Source organism: Geotrypetes seraphini, chromosome 2 (assembly GCF_902459505.1).
Source record: "Geotrypetes seraphini chromosome 2, aGeoSer1.1, whole genome shotgun sequence".
Classification (NCBI taxonomy): Eukaryota; Metazoa; Chordata; class Amphibia; order Gymnophiona; family Dermophiidae; genus Geotrypetes; species Geotrypetes seraphini.
In genome coordinates this window covers 126682971-126699730 of record NC_047085.1, presented here as the reverse complement: position 1 = coordinate 126699730, position 16760 = coordinate 126682971, and the positions used below count along the sequence as shown (strand labels likewise).

General features: G+C 40.1%; 1 protein-coding gene across 3 annotated transcripts in view; it reads left to right on the top strand.

Annotated features, from left to right (window-relative positions):
• The window catches only part of DTNA (dystrobrevin alpha), a 597879-nt gene that overhangs the window by 297935 nt on the left and 283184 nt on the right, over positions 1-16760 (top strand). The window contains exon 1 of one of the 3 annotated variants that reach the window (XM_033933729.1): positions 10868-10891. The exons of the other annotated variants lie outside the window; for them this stretch is intronic. The gene's annotated coding sequence lies outside the window, so the exon portion shown is untranslated. Of the gene's footprint in view, positions 1-10867; positions 10892-16760 lie in introns of those variants that run through there. 3 annotated transcript variants of the gene reach the window in all.

Below are 16760 nucleotides of genomic sequence, written 5' to 3'. Positions count from 1 at the left end.
TTTTTTTAACATGTATTGTTATGGGAAAACGCGTTTCACATAACGAACTTTTCGCATAACAAACTTGCTCCTGGAACGAATTAAGTTCGTTGTGTGAGGCACCACTGTAGTTATTTTGAGAAGATGGTTTGATTCTTCCTGCTAAATTACTCAATACCCCAGCCAGACCTCCTGTTTAGCTGGCGCTGACTCAGCAGGATGCTGTACCTTCTATCACAGAGTTACATGAATTAAATAGTCATGTTGTATAAAAATGACTACACCTATGTTTCTCTTCTAAATGTGGTTATGTTCTTATTCAGCAAATGCTTGATCAGACCTTGCTTGAACCCACCTTGATTTCACTTGCAAACAGGGGTGGAATTGGCATCAAGTGAATAAGTGCAGTTGGCAATAAAAATGCCTGCTAGACTCTTTCTAAGGAGGTGATTTTAAAAGGCATTTCCATGAGTAAAATGATGTTTTACTTACAAAAATGATTTTATTATAAAAGTATATGCACCTAAACCTATATTCTATAAACAGGCAACGTTAAAGGTAGGAGCTGGAAAAGTAGGCCTTGAAAACCCTGGTCTACATTTCCTTTTCTGAAGTTGCGTTTCTATAAACGATGCCATCACGTGATTGACACATGACCGGCAGCTGTTTTTAAGGCGTCCGTCGACAATGGCTGCGTTTATAGAATCCGGGCCATATAGCCTAAGTGCATCCAGACAGAGTTGAAGTAGAGTTTGAACTTATATCGGTAGGAACAAAAACTGAATTCTGTTAGAGCAAACAATTTGTAACACAACAGTTCAATCTCCATCTTTTTATGTGAAAAAATAAAAAAGTGACAGAAATTCAAACAACTTTTACAGACTGCTTATGGATCCATGAAAAATCAGCCATGCTCAACATTTTAAAGTTGCCTACTTTATTTATCTTTCCCCAGAGATGATCATATACACTTATAGGGGCTTAATCAATAAAAACGTCTAAGTCCCCTTTTGGCCTAAGGTCTTAAACATTGAAAATAGAAGCAGAGAAAATGTTCATTATCAAAAAAAATGTCCAAAAGGAGGTTGTTGGTTTTTTTTATAATGGCCTGCCTCTACATTCAGCTGTTTAAACGCCCAGACCACCACTACGCCTACAATTACTACATATAATGAACCCAAAAAAAGCCTAAGTCCCAAACGCACAAAACAAGGGCTTTTAGGCAAAGGAGGAGCCAGTCCTTTTTCTAAAAGCTGGATTCTGTAACCGTGTCTGTCAAAAACAACACCGGTTACAGAATCCACCCCCCCCCCCCTCTACAACGATCCGGGCAGGAGAGAGACCAAGCCCTCATACCCTGCGGCACCCCGAACCCCTGACTAAGATCGGGGCAAGAAGGAGCCCAAGCTCTCTTGCCCTGCCGACTCCCCGACAGCATCAGGAGCAAGAGGGAGCCCAAGCCCTCTTTCCCCACCGACTACCCGACTATCCCCGACAGCATCGGGGGCAAGAGGGACCCAAGCCCTCTTGCCCCGGCGATCCCCTCCCCCCCGCCGATTACGATGGGTCCAGGAGGGAGCCCAAGCCTTCTTGGCCCGGTGACACCTACTACCCCCACCCCCACTAAAATACAGGCAGGAGGGATCCCAGGCACCTCCTGCCCACCGACCCCTCGATCCACCCCCAATCTGCCCATACCTTTAAATTGTTGGCTGGACGGACAGGTGCCAAGCACGTCCTTCCGGCAGGCCAGCCATCCGTTGAATCGCTGGCCTTAGAGCCTGATTGGCCCAGGCGGCTCAAACCCCGCCCACAGGTGGGGCCTGAGGCGCCTGGGCCAACCGGAATAGGCCCAGTAGGCTTAAGCCTCAACTACGAAGTCTTGCACCACATCTTGCTTTGGGGGTACTCCTCATATAGACCTGTTTGTATCTCCCCACAACCAGAAGTTACCTCAATTCTGCTCCAGACAGTTCTCTCCTTATCACCTTGAAAAAATTTGATCATATCACTTTTTTTTTTTTTTTTTTGTGAATTGCACTGGTTGCTTGAAGTACCTGTAAAAGATATGTAAACCACTGAGAATTCTGTAAGATTCTTATCCAATTTAATATTCCATTTGTGAGTCGTACATAGCTATACAGGCTCAAGGTGACAGATCAAAGAGAAGGGAAAGCAGAGGGGAAAGGGGGTATGGAGAAGCTAGAGGAGTGAACATAGAAGTAAGGGGAGCTATATAGAAACTAAGGCCAGGATTCACTAACCTGCCCGATCCGGGTCCAATCCGGGTAGGTCCGACAAATTCTACAAACTCCAACATGCAGATGAGGGCGATCGGAGGAACGCCCCCATCTGAAGTCACGGATCGCGCTATAGCGATCCCCGCACATGCACAGACCATCTGTAGATGATCTGAGCATGTGCGTGACCTCCGGGCCGTCGGAGAATTCAGCGCATCAGTCTGCACTAAAAACCGCTATTGCGATTTTGTAAAAGAGGAGGGGGTATTTATTTAAGAGCTCAGAACGAGTTACAGTTTAGTAACACAGATATCCCTCCTATTTGTTAGATTTTAATTTGGGGGGTAAGGCAGGAGCTCTATGGTGTTCTGATGTTGTTTCCAATAGGGGCGGTCCTTTTTAAAAAATTTATTTTTGTGTTGTAGATTTGAATTGAGGTGGTGCTAGCAATCCACCGACTTACCAAGGATTTGAAGCCCCCAAGGGGGATGGGTATTATGATACAGGGCAACCAATCTCTTTTGACCAAAGCCACCATACAAAGGAGATAATTTGGTAAAAATGTAGCCTTCTTAACAGCTGGAAACTCAAGTGAAATATTCTTTTGCATTTAGCTTTGATATGCAGATAAACCAGGAGCTCATTTCTACTGCATAGCTAAATACCTCAAAACCATTCACTAACCTGTGAAAGTTCTTGTGAGTTTGTATGTTGATCGAGCTCTCTTGATTTTCCTTGGTAAGTAAGGTTTCCATATTTTTCCTTAAGTTACTCTTCAGCTCAGCCCTTTAGAGCTGTATATTGTGATCCATTCTCTTCAACTTTGTTGATTCCTAGAACTTTCATTTTCAAATGTATTTAACTTCATATAATATATTCTTTGGATTTAGCTCATGCCTTTTCCTTGGTATCTCAAGGAAAGTTATTGTCAGGTACTTCCCTGTTCCCATTGGGCAAGCTATGCTAAGGAGAAGAGATGTGGGTTGGCAGAAAGGAAAAGACGATTGAAGTGGGGTGAAGGACAGACTCGCAGATGTGTGGTTAGAGTTTCACATAGGCTATTACCTGGATTCTGTCCCCTTTGATTCAGCCTTGTTCATCTGCCAGCATACTGGTGATAAAGTTCTGAAAGCTGCTGGGTGAGAGTGGGGAATGGAATAGAGCAGGTTAGGTTTTGTGTGTGTTGTGTGTGTGTGTGTTATATCTAGTATATAAACTAAATATAATCAACCCAAGTGGTCAAAATATCGCTTACTCATATACAAAAGAATCACCACTTAATATGAAAAATACACTGTGTAGGTATCATAATCCTATTCAAGAAACCAGGCCTCAGATTCGGAGCATACGCAAAGTCCTATCATGGACTAGACGGTCAGCGTATTCCTACAGCTCCATACTCCAGTCATAGGCCAAATAGCTTAAATTTAGTTTTTAATAATTTTCTTAAGTGAAGCTTAAATATTGTGATTAAAAGTCCAAAACTTTTAAAAGTGAAACTTAAATGTTATCCTAAAATTCAATCGTATAAAGTTTAAGATTGAACCATCTACAAAGAGTATTATTTATTTGATAGGCAGCTGAGTTACTTATCTCAAGCAGTTTTTCTTTATGGCTTTCACGTCCGATTCTTTATTTAGCCTATTTAATGGCTAAGCCGACGCGGCCAGCGTTTCGTGGACTTTAAATAGGCTTAGCCATTAAATAGGTTAAATAAAGAATCGGGCGTGAAAGCCATAAAGAAAAACTGCTTGAGATAAGTAACTCAGCTGCCTATCAAATAAATAATACTCTTTGTAGATGGTTCAATCTTAAACTTTATACGATTGAATTTTAGGATAACATTTAAGTTTCACTTTTAAAAGTTTTGGACTTTTAATCACAATATTTAAGCTTCACTTAAGAAAATTATTAAAAAACTAAATTTAAGCTATTTGGCCTATGACTGGAGTATGGAGCTGTAGGAATACGCTGACCGTCTAGTCCATGATAGGACTTTGCGTATGCACCGAATCTGAGGCCTGGTTTCTTGAATAGGATTATGATACCTACACAGTGTATTTTTCATATTAAGTGGTGATTCTTTTGTATATGAGTAAATGTTATATGTAGTAGCCATACCATAAACCTGCCTCTAGTTCTTACTTTTGGAATTCAAACAATATCTCCCATGAACATTAAAGTGAATAACCATCTGATGTTATATTTGGCTTTACGTTCTTTATGCTTTGAGAAACCTGTGTATCTAAGCTGTAACAGAAGTAGAGGGCACTATGATATTATTTTGAGTATTTTAAAAACAAAGAAGTATTAATGTTTTTATTCTGATCTAAACTGCTAAGCTAAATTTTATTACTGCATTGTTTCCCATATTTTCTGACTCTGCATAGCACTCCTGCATAAAATGGATTAGCTGTCAGTTCTTTGTAATAAACCAGCAGAATTAAGCTTGATGTTTTCTCCATCACCGGTTGGGAAGAGTGAATAAAAAAATTGAGGTTGTTCACTGCTTTCAGTAATGCCTCAAGCACTTGACCTGCAATGATTTCTTAAGTAAAGAGTTAATAATTCTCCATGGCAGTACTTCCTGTAAGTGAAGGTTGTGAAAACAAGGTAGATGAAAATAGCAATTGGCATTAAACGTTTTCTGACAGTAGCACATTCATTTGAAGTCCACATGAAATCACTGTTGCTTTGTCATCATCTTATTTTTCAAATTTTATTTTTATTGAAATTTCTAAAAGGTATTGCAGATAACAATAGGAAATATACCAGACATAATACACCAGAAGCAAATTAGGAAATAAAGGAGATATTATACTGAAGATTAGCGTATGCTATCTGCAACGGGGCCCATAGGAATAAAATAGGTCTTGTGGTAGATAACATGCATTTTAAAGGACCTTTAATAAAAGACCCTTAAAAAGAAGAAAATATACTCTCTCTTAGGAAATTCAAAAAAACTAGAAGGAAAGGGATAAAGAAAACAAAAATGATAAAATAATACATAAAAGTTAAAGATTGCCTACTTATTAAAATATAGTTTAGCCTTCTACTACAGTGAAAATACACACTAAACCTAAACACTATTCCAATCATTACTGGTAATTTTTATTTATTTAAAAAATTTCACTTTTAGAACCAATAAATTATAAATTGGTGGAAGTGGGTTAATAAATAACATACATACAAAATTGTTCCACTCATTGGGCTGAGAGTCTTATTCTAATGGAAGAAAAAGCCTCAGGTCTATTCTGGTAGAGCATAAATGCTCAAACTGCCTCCACCCACATCATCGGCTTGAAAAAACGTCCATATAGAATAACCAATTGCCCCTATGCTAATTTTAGTGTGGGACTGAGATGCTGAATAGCAAAACTAATAACTTAAATTCTATAACATTCTTTTGGTGCTCCTCTAAAGGCTTGACAGGTAAATAGTAAACTTGTGAAAAAGGTGATAATTTTTTTCTCAGAGACATTTTAAAATTTCTATCATATAATGTTTCAACGTGTTTCTAGGTGTTACTGAGGGTACACAGAGAAAATTCAGTCAACAAAGATTATTTCTTTGTGCATAGTTTTCAAAAACTTCTCATTTACCTCTGTTATTCATTAAGGCTGTTATAAGTGTTGTTTGAGTCAATTTACGTTAATCTGAACCTTGTTCTAATTGTCCAACATGACAAGTCAAAAGATTAAATTCAGAAATATTTTTATTGGCCTTAACCTCCACTTTCAATTTTTTATTCCAAAGTATTAATTTGTGAACACAATTTCTTATCCAAGTCAGCTATTAGTTCCCAAACCAAATCCAAGATAATTTCAGTGGGCTTCCTCATAAGAAAATGAGGAATATGTATCTCAATACCTCAGAAGTTAAAGAAACTTCATTCGACTCTATCTTGGCCACTGATTCTTCTCCTTTGGTTAAACCCTCCACTGCAGCTATCCACTCAAGGTGCTGGCTTCTGCTGAGCTCCCTGGAACACGGCTAAGCTGGTTCAAAGCCTCTCACAGGGGAGCCGTTCCAGAACTTCCTGGCTGAGGTACAGCCACTGCCACTAGCAGTGGAGGAAGGGCTGTATTATCAGGACTTAAGAGTAGTATCCATCCCAAGAGATGCCGAGGTCAGGCTTCTCTCCAACCTGAATTGCATCCCAGCCCTACTCAGAAAGAGACCATCCAGCCTATTGCAGAGGGGGGAAGCTGCTGAGAGACATGAGCTGCTATCTTACCCCTCCACTTCGGCATACTTAGAAGAAAAATACAAGAGGATTGTGAGAGAAGGCTCAGTGTGTCAGGTGGTTGTCTGCAGTGCATCTGAATCTGAAGGGGGGCATGTTGGGCTACTGGGCTTGATGGACCATTGGAGGTGTGATTTGGGTGAGACTAGGGTGGGCTTATGATTTGAATGTTTTGCTTCAGTAATCAAACATTCTAGAAAATGTTCAGGGCACATTTTGGATGTTTGGGGATAGACCTGTTCTAAGAACAAATAAGTGCCAAAAAGGTGCCCAAATTGACCAGATGACTACTAGAGGGATGAAGGTATTACCTAGTTCTGATATTTAAAGTGCTTAAGTTGTCTGCAAAAGCACAAGAGAGGAGAAAGGCAGAGACAGGGTGGTTTGGCTGGCCCTGGTGCCTAGTTGAAGGAACACAGGCTCCAGAGACTTTTTCCTGCCAGCATCTCTAATGGAGACCCAGGCCCATATCCCATTCTAACTACTACACTTATGATAGAATATGTGAGCCTCCCAAAATCCACTCAAATCCCACTATATCTACATGTAGGTAATACGTACAGGAATAAGGGCTATTAGTGTGGTATACAGTTGGGTCCAGTAAGTTTTGGGTGGGCTTTGGATGGCTCACCATACCCTATAAGGGGGTTATGGTGAGATATGTATCTGGGCTTTTTCACGTGAAGTTCACTGCAGTTCCCCCTAGGGTGCCCCACTGCTCTGCTAGGTGAACAGGAGAAGGTAGAAACCCTTGTCCAACAAAGGTTACCCCAAGAATTTGTACAATTATATATTTCCAATCAAAAATATTATTCGATATTTATCAAAAGCCATTTAATTACAAATGCATCCTTTCCATAAAATTCCAATAAAAATATAGTTTGCAAAAAGTAGAAGTCTCACAGAAAGTTTCACTATGCAACGGTATGTCTAGAGCTCTCAACTTGCTCTGTCTTTTCATCTGCTTATATACAGTACTGTTAAGTGGCTATATGTGATATCATCTCCCAGGTTTTACACAATTGGTCAAAAGCTCTTCCATTCCATATAAGGTATTCCTTACAGTTTACTCTAGAGATACAATTAAGTTTACTTTATAATCTAAATAACAACAATTTCTTGTTTAACTCATTAAACTTATATTTTAATATTTTATTGAAATTTTCAGAATACAAAATCATACACCCAATGCAACAGCAATACAAAATAAAGCAGCTGATAATGCAAGGAAATCCTTGTTGATCCTTCACGGAGACCTAAAAAACCCAACCCCCGCCCCACCACCACCACCAAAATCCCACACATCCCAAACCCCCACCCCAGCACTCCAGTGTCAAAAGTTCAAAAGGGAACTACGAGCTCTATGGAACAGACCCTCCCACACAGGGGCCCAGATTCGCCTAAATTTCCACCAGGGACCAGGGCCATCCCTACAGACATCCAAATATTCAAATTTTAATAATGTAAATAGTTCATTTCTCCACATAGTAACAGTGGGCACCTCAGCTTGACACCACAGCACAAGGACACATTTTCTAGCCAGTAAAGAGGCTTTATGCAGTATCAAATTACCCCCTCTAGACAAGCCCAATGTAGTAACTTGAGAAAAAAGCAGAATATCCGCCCTCAGAGGAATCGGCTTACTCAATATAGTTTGGAGATACAGGGCGACAAAGGACCAAAAGGTCTGAAGTCATTCACAAAACCAAAACATGTGAAGCAAACCTGTCGGGGTGGACTGGCACTTGGGCCACCGAGCATGAGAAGCAAATCCGGTAGGGAGACACATGCAGCCGCTGGAGAAATTTATACTGTTGTTCCTGCAAAACTATGGAACGAGTCAGCCGAGGGAGATGTTTCTTGAGAAGGCAAAGGCCATCCCCGGTGACTTGCTCAGAGGGCGACAAATCCTGGTTCCACACCGCTGCCACTACCTCATAGTCCCATGGGGCACTTAACTCATTAAACTTAAATGTTTGATTATACAACAACAACCTAATAAAATATAAAAGGGCCACAATATAGTATACTCTGAAATATTTACCAGCATATTTGGTCCTACATTTTCTAGCTGTCTTAGCACGGCATACAGAGCCCCAACAGTGTGCCTGTGTAGAAAAGATAAGGGAGGCCCTGTGCCAAGTTGTTCTTAAATTCTGAGAACAGCAAAACACATCTTCTGTATAACCCTGTTTGAATGCTGCACATTTCTAAACACACAATGCAATTCTTTATAGCTATTATAAAAAGGAAATATCAAATAAGCAAGGCTTTTAATTCTATGTATTGCAAACTGTGTGCTGTGGCACACTAGTGTGCCTGGGCAGATTCCAGGTGTGCCGTGAGATGCCAGTGAGGAGATTAGCCGGCTGACTGCTTACAGGACGTGCCTCTCACGACAAGAGGCACATCCTGTCATCAGTCAGCCAGTGCCTCACCGGCGCCTCTGCTCCTTCTGCTCACCTCTCCTTCTACAGCACCCCCCCCCCCCGGCCCCACTGGCGGTAACAGGAGGCCCAGGGCCACAGCTAAAGGACATCAATGTGATGTTATGCACATGATGTCATTGCATTTCTGAGGCCATCCAACTGTGGCCGTTAAATTAATGTGCCACACCTTAAAAAGTTTGTGACACACTGATCTAACTAAACATATAGTGTTATGATAGCAAAGGGGAAGTAACAGAGAGCAACTACAGAAAAACTGGACTTATTCCACATGCCCAGGACTAAGAATAGAAAGTAAAAAAAAAAAAGGGAGGGCAAAAAGTATTTTGGTTTTAAGGCAAAGTTCTGGATATGTGCCTCATCAAATTTTTTTTATTTTTAATTCAACTTTTATTGCCTGAGTTCCATTAATGATTCAGCAAAGACTCACCTATTCTTTTCTTCTTTTTTTTTTTTTTTACCTTCATTGCTTCTTCACAGTCTTCCTGTTTATCTGCTTGCCACATACTTTTGTTTACATATCTAAATGTTTATATTTCTTTTTATGTTTGCATATACCGACAAATGCTTCCTGCAATTCTCCAGGCAAAGAAAGATTTACTATTCCTTGCTATTTGAGTGACAGTGCCACGTCCTCATAGGATATCTGTGTGGCCAATCTACTAAAACTGCTGACCCCTCCTACATCCCAATAGCTTGATATGTGTGTTTTTCTTTTGGATGTGCTTTTTTTTTAATGGTTCAAAAAGATAGACATATTGAGGACAAGCACATTTAAGAAATGTGCAGTTCAAAACAAAAAGATAGATGTTTTTCTATTTCAAAAATGGTCATGTTCGCTACTGGATTTTTCTGCATGTTCCACAAAATATCCAAACTCAGATTTGGACACCATATCGAAAATGCCCCTCCACATTTTAATTTTTTATTTAACATAGAAACTTAGCAGCAAGTGTCCTGGCAAGAAAATGTATGTGATGTATTTAGAAACTGGTGTCATCTCATTGAGCAGTAATAACTTCAACTAAACATTTCTTTTTGATTACCCTATCACATTGCCTTTCTAATCTAATCTATTCTAATCTAAACCTTAAGTTTATATATCGCATCATCTCCATGAGAATGGAGCTCGACACGGTTTACAAGAACTTAAAATAGTGGGTAGAGAAGAAGAAAAAGGATTACATGAACTTATGTGTAGAAGGGGGGAGAGAAAGGGGGAAAGGATAGAGCTACAATTTGCTGAAAAGCCAGGTTTTCAGTTGTTTGCGGAATAACTGAAGGGAGCTCAGGTTCCGCAGCGGGGTGGTGAGGTCGTTCCAAAGACCTGTGATTTTGAAGAGAAGGGATTTTCCCTGTTTGCCTGAATAGTGGATGCCGCGTGGAGAGGGGAAGGCTAGTTTTAAGCCTTTGGGCAGTTCTGGAGGAGTCGGGACTGGAGGAGTTGAAAGACAGTGGGATAAGAGGAGGCATGAATATAGATAATTTTTTCCATACAGAACTGTTTCCACCCTGTGACATGAGGGATTTTTTGCATGAGCAGCTCATTTCAGGTTTTGCCATAAAATTTCAATAAGGTTTAGCTGAAACTTTTGAGTTGACCAAGCCAAAATGAAATCCCTATTTCAGCATTCTATAATAGATTTACAGAAATATTTAGGGGAGTCCTCTAGTTGCATGACTCATTTGTGCTCTACTTTAGCTTAGGGACTGATGGCCTGATATTCTCTTCTAGGATTTTCTCATGTAAAGCAAAATGATGACAAGCCATCAATGATAACGAGCCTTCCAGGTCCCGATACAGCATAGGACCTCAACACCATGATACTTCCTTCACCATACTTGACAGTTTTTATTTACTTTGGAGTTCTTACTTTGGAAGACAGTGTTTTGGGTTTTTCACGGAATAGTTCAGTTTTTACTCATCTGTCCAGAGAACATTATTTCAGAAGTCTTTTGGGTTATCCAGATGTTCTTTGGTAAGCCTGTATCATGTAGCTGTGTTTGTTTGTTTGTTTTTTGGAGAGGGGGGGTTGTTAGCTATTCTACTATTCAGTATTTTCATGATGGTTGACACGAACCTTCGCATCAGCCAAAAGAAGCCTGCAGGTCTTTAAATGTTAGTCTGAAATTCTTTGCAACTTCTGGATGATTTTCCACTTTGCCGTTTGAGTGATCTTGTCAGATTGACATATATTCTTTGACTTTTTCTATTTTTAGGCTCTTTTTCTGCAGTGGAAAGATAAGAAGCCCAGATATTTAGAAATGGTCTTGTACACTGTCCAAGTAGATGAAAATGAAGTACTTTTTCTTAGGGCCTGGCCTGAAGCGAGCTGGCAAGACCTGAAAGGAGCTGTTCTTGCAAGGAAATACTCCAAAGTAACAAGAGTTGGAACAGTTCTTTATGGAAGATTGGTTCACCTTAGGGGGTTCACAGACTTTTCACAGTACACAGAAAGATAATGTGTAGTTGGCTTATATAGAGAGAAACTCTAGAATCCCCTGTGATTGTTCATGTAATCCCTGAGGCAACTTGCTGGACCTCAAGTCTCAAGGTAAAATTTAGGTACATATGTGATAAAGCGCAGCCGCTGGTGAGTTAAAGGTGGAAAGCAGTTGTCTTGGTAATACTTGGCTGAATACAAAACAATCCAGATTACTGTTTAGACCTCTAAAACTCAAGAGGTAATGAATAAGGAAATGTCCTATTTGCCAGATAAATTTAATGCTGAATTAATCCCGAGTCTAAGCTAAGTCTGTAGTGAGTAAGAGGTGGGAATGGGGAAACGGTGTATAGTCTAACATCGACAGCCTCCCTAAAAAAGCAAGACAGACAGAGGCCAAGACAGCATATTGTTCTGGTGCAGCTCATAAATTACTCTAATGAACAAGATGTTTATGGTACTTATGTAAGCTCTGAAATCTATTGATTATTTTTAATTTAATTTAAAACATTTAGATTGTAAACAATTTTTATTGACTGAAAAAAAAAAAGCGGTATCATGAGAAAACAGCAAAATACAAGATACAGCGAACAGTGGCGGGAAATCCACTAGAACAAGGCATAACAATACAAAGTCATGTGTCAATTATAGCCATCCACGTACCCCAAAAATCCCCCCTACCACCACTACCCCCATTCCCCCACCCCCTTTAGGGTCCCCTCCATAATTTAAAACATTTATATTCCACAAAGCTATAACTTATAAATGGATTACAAAATAGTATTACACTTCTCCCTCTGGATCCATGGGGGTTAGGGTCAGAGCCGGCCCACAAATATTAAAAAACCACGAATAATATTCAAACTGGCTCTGACCAACCCCTTGCTTCCTCCCAGCATCCCTTAAGCCTTACCTGGTGGTCTAGTGGGGGCAGGAGCGATCTTCCTACGCACCTGCCCCGTGCAGATCACTCATAGGAAATGGCTGTAGTGAACTCCCGTCAGTCTCGAGAAACTACGGAAGCTCACAGCAGCCATTTCCTATGAGTGATCTGAATGGGGCAGGAGCGTAAGAAGATCGCTCCTGCCCCCAAAACCCGATAGACCACCAGGTAAGGCTTAAGGGGGGGGTCTAAGAGGGCTTACAAATAACCCAAAAAATGAGAACGGATCTAAAAAAACCAAAAATCACAAATAACCGAATCTGCGGATGCTGAAACTGCGGATTCAGAGGGAAAAGTGTACAGTAATTGGAGAGATAGCCTCCTTACAAATTAACTATATTGCATAAGCATATACAATATAGCCAAGTGCAAGAACTTCGTAAAAACAATAACCCAGAAAATCCCTTCTATTCCTGCATGCATTTAAATTGTTCCTTAATCAGATATCTCTTAAAGATCCATATTTTTCAATATCACCAAAATATCTCATACAGTACTTACGGTAGTTATTTCCCTCATTTGTAGGGGAGTGGCTTTCGTAGAGGCAGATTCCCAGGTAGTAACCTCTTAAGAAAAGCCCTGCAGGAGTTCGATAGGCATCTTTTTCTAGCAAGAAAGCACTGCTCTGAGTCAAAAGTTAGCAGGCATTCGGTGCTTCTTTATTGGACCAGCTCAGTACATTTTTCACCAAGTTTGAAGAACTGTGCTCCCTTCCTCAAGTTAGCACCTTTGATGAGGCCTCCTGAAATCAAAAAGATGCGAGAGAATCAAACTCACAATGAATAACAGTTGTGTTTCACTCACCGGGTCTTTAAAGAAAGCAGTTACCTGGAATACCACAGCATATGTCATTAAGTAAAACACACACTTAAATATTAATAGGAAGCCATTCTTGCTCTTGTGATGTGCACAATTTCTTAACTAGTTGCATTTTGCATTTTAGAGACCAGTTGACATGAAATCCTCTTAGAATTTTAGATACAGGGAATATACATTTTTCAGAATAAATATTATTCAAGAAATGAAACAGCTGTGTGCTTTTACCCTGGTGTTGAATGCATTTGGGTGTGCTTGCCTGGTTTTAAACACCATACTGAAAATCATGCAGTGCTGTACCAAGGCACAAACATGAAGGAATGCATAAACTGCTCCCAGCCCACCATCTCCTCTCAATGGCGAAGGCAACGAGGAGCAGAGCAGGGTAGGGTTAAGGGGGCTAGTGGGTAAGTTGCCTAGGGTGCAACTCTAGCTCAGTACAGTCTTGGAAGCACACAGCACTGTCAGGTAAAGAACTGGGGTTTACAGATTAACCAAATCTGATTGTTTTTTTACTTAGCTAGGCTTCCCAGTGAATAAATAACTTGAGTGACGAGAAAATAAACTTCATTCATTCCATTTCTGCCTTTGAATTGCCAAAGGATGCTGCTTTTAAACAGTGTGACAAGTTGTCTGGCTCCGTATTGCTGAGAATGAATGAGAGGTATTTTATACTTACAAAACAGAAGTAGGCTTTAGGGCACAGGGAGAGGGTTATGTTACTTAAGCAGTCTTACTGTAACTGTCTTTCAGTGCTTGCCAGTGACAGTGAGTTGGTGTTTCATAAGCCTGATCACATCCTCTTTCAGTCTTTGAAAGTCTTTGTGTCTCCAGGAACGTTAAGATGCGTGTCTTTGCCACAGGATAAAGTGACCATAAAGTAGATAAGCTTGTGAGAGTGCTAGTCTCACTGCCTGAAAAAATCCCATGACAAGGGACTGGTCTCAAGAGAGAAGGTGGGATGAGAATTTTTACTTAAAAGATCAATTTTGGGGAAACAAACCATATCTAAACAAAGAAAGGGGATGAAGGCAGTGTATGCACACATTGTACTTTTTTGTTTTCTTTGGAGTACAAAGTGGTTTATTTCTGCTTCTTTGTCCATATTTGCAAAAAAGTTAGTTCTTCATGAGCTACAGTAAAGAATCAGACTTTTTAGCCATTCTGTCTTGCTTTCTTCTTTTTTGGTCTAGTATTTTGTTGATGAAATGCAGTTATTGTCTGGTTTTGTTTTTGCCTGAGTGTGATTTTTTTTTTTTTTTTAATACAATCTGCAGTAAAAAGTAGCACCTCTCAAATTTTCAGCTACTTAGAATTGAGTATTGTGTGCAATTCTATTCGTCGTATTGCAAAATAGATATAATGAAATTAGAAAAGGTTCAAAGGAGGACAGCCAAAATGATAAAGGGGAAGGAACTCCTAAACTAAACTAAACCTTAGGTTTGTATACCGCGCCATCTCCACAAGCGTAGAGCTCGGCACGGTTTACAGGGTTAGGTTGAAAGGAGCTACAATGAAGGGTTATAGAAAAGGAGCTAGGAAGATAAAGAGGGACAGGGTACCAAAGAGCGGGAGGTGTTAGATTTTTGAAAAGAGCCAAGTTTTCAGGTGTTTGCGGAAGGATTGGAGGGAGCTTGACATTCTGAGCGGGGATGTGAGGTTGTTCCAGAGTTCTGTGGTTCTAAAGGGGAGGGATGTTCCTAGTTTTCCTACGCGGGATATACCTTTTGCAGAGGGCAATGATAGTTTCAGTTTTTGGGAGGATCTAGTGGAATTAGGGTTAGAGGAGTTCCAGAAGAGTGGGATAACAGGAAGGAGGTTGCCATGTAGGATCTTGAAAGCTAAACAGGCACATTTAAAGAGGACTCTGGAGTGAACTGGGAGCCAGTGAAGTTTGGACAGGAGTGGGGATACGTGGTCGAACTTGCCTTTAGCGAAAATAAGCTTGGCCGCAGCGTTCTGGATTAGCTGAAGTCTATGGAGTTTTTTTTTTAGTTAGTTCCTCTCATATGAGGAAAGGCTAAAGAGGTTAGGGCTGTTCAGCTTCGAAAAGAGATGGCTGAGAGGGGATATGATTGAGGTCTACAAACCCTGGGTGGTGTAGAATAGGTCAAAGTGAATTGATTTGCTAGGGGACACTCAATGAAATTACATGGTAATACTTTTAAAAAGAATAGGAGGAATTCTTTTTTATTCAATGAATAGTTATTCTCTGGAACTTGTTGCCAGAAGATATAGTTACAGTGGTTGCATATCTGGGTTTAAAAAAGGTTTAAAGAAGATCCTGGAGGAAAAGGTGGTTGTTTGCTATTGAGATGGATATGGGGGAAGCCATTGCTGGCCCTGGGATTGGTAGCATAGAACGTCGCTACCACTTGGGATTCTGCCATTGTTGGAAGCAGAATACTGGGCTAGATGGACCATCGGTGTGACCTAGTATGGCTATATTCTATGTTAATGTGAAGTACAGTTCTCTGGCTCTGTATTGCATGTGATGAGGTATGATTGCAGATAATGTTTTAGCTTTCATCAAACTTTAAACACTCAGTTAACTCGCTTTCATGTAATTACTTCATGCAATTATTATTCAGATCATGGGGGTCATTTTACTAAAGGGCGTTAAATCCTTAACTCATGGTTAGCTATCACAGAATGTGTTAAAGCGCTTTGCGGTAATTTGCCTGTTTGTGTGCACTAATTTGTGTGTTACCTATTAAAAAAAAATAGTTTTAAGACAAGGTATATCATGGGCAGAGAGTGGAAATTCCTGCATTTTCCAGTTAGTGCATTTTGATTAGTTTGTGCTAACTGGATAACACGGAGCTAACATGGGAGCCCTTAGCACCTCCTAAATAGGAAATGGTAAGTGTTAATTCTTTGCAGGCACCATGCTATAATGGGAATGTTAACAAATGATCTTCAGTTAAAACAAAAGAAAGAGCTCTGAAAAATACTGTATTCGATCTGAGCTTAGCACACATCACTGTCCCACATTAACCCATTTTAAACTCAGAGGCTTAGTAAAACAACTCTATGGAGTATAAAATGATAAATTTTCACCAAATGAAATATTGTTTACCTATTCACAAAAATGTCATATAGCTGAAGCAAAAAAAAAAAAAATAAATCTTTTTCATGTTGCAAGCTGGCAATAAGAAAAAGATATGGAAAGTAGAGAGACCAGGAAATCACTCACCTTGGCACCTCTTCCTACAGTAGATTGACTGGAAGATCCGTAGTCCTCATTCTTTCCATCTCCCAACCCATAAGGGACAGTCAGAGGCCCACAGATCACCCAGTCCCACTGTTAATGGTGCACTAAAAGTAGTAGGAAGGAGAGAGTTGTGTATTCCTCTCCTTTTCAAAAACCAGAGGAACTGAGGCCATGGAAATCTGTCAGACCTTATGCCCTCTTCACTGCACAAAGGATATATGGCATCACAATCTATTTGCTTTCAGTGTAAATTTATTAAGCAAAATTATACTTTTTTGTAGGATGATAATTTGCCTAGCTAATTCTTAGTAAACAGCAAAAGCACCCTTGATAAGTGTTTAGGTTCAAGGGTTCCTGACCCTATGAGCTTACAATCTAGATGGGTCCATCAGTCAATAAGAGATAAAGGGCTAGATTCACTAAGGCCATGT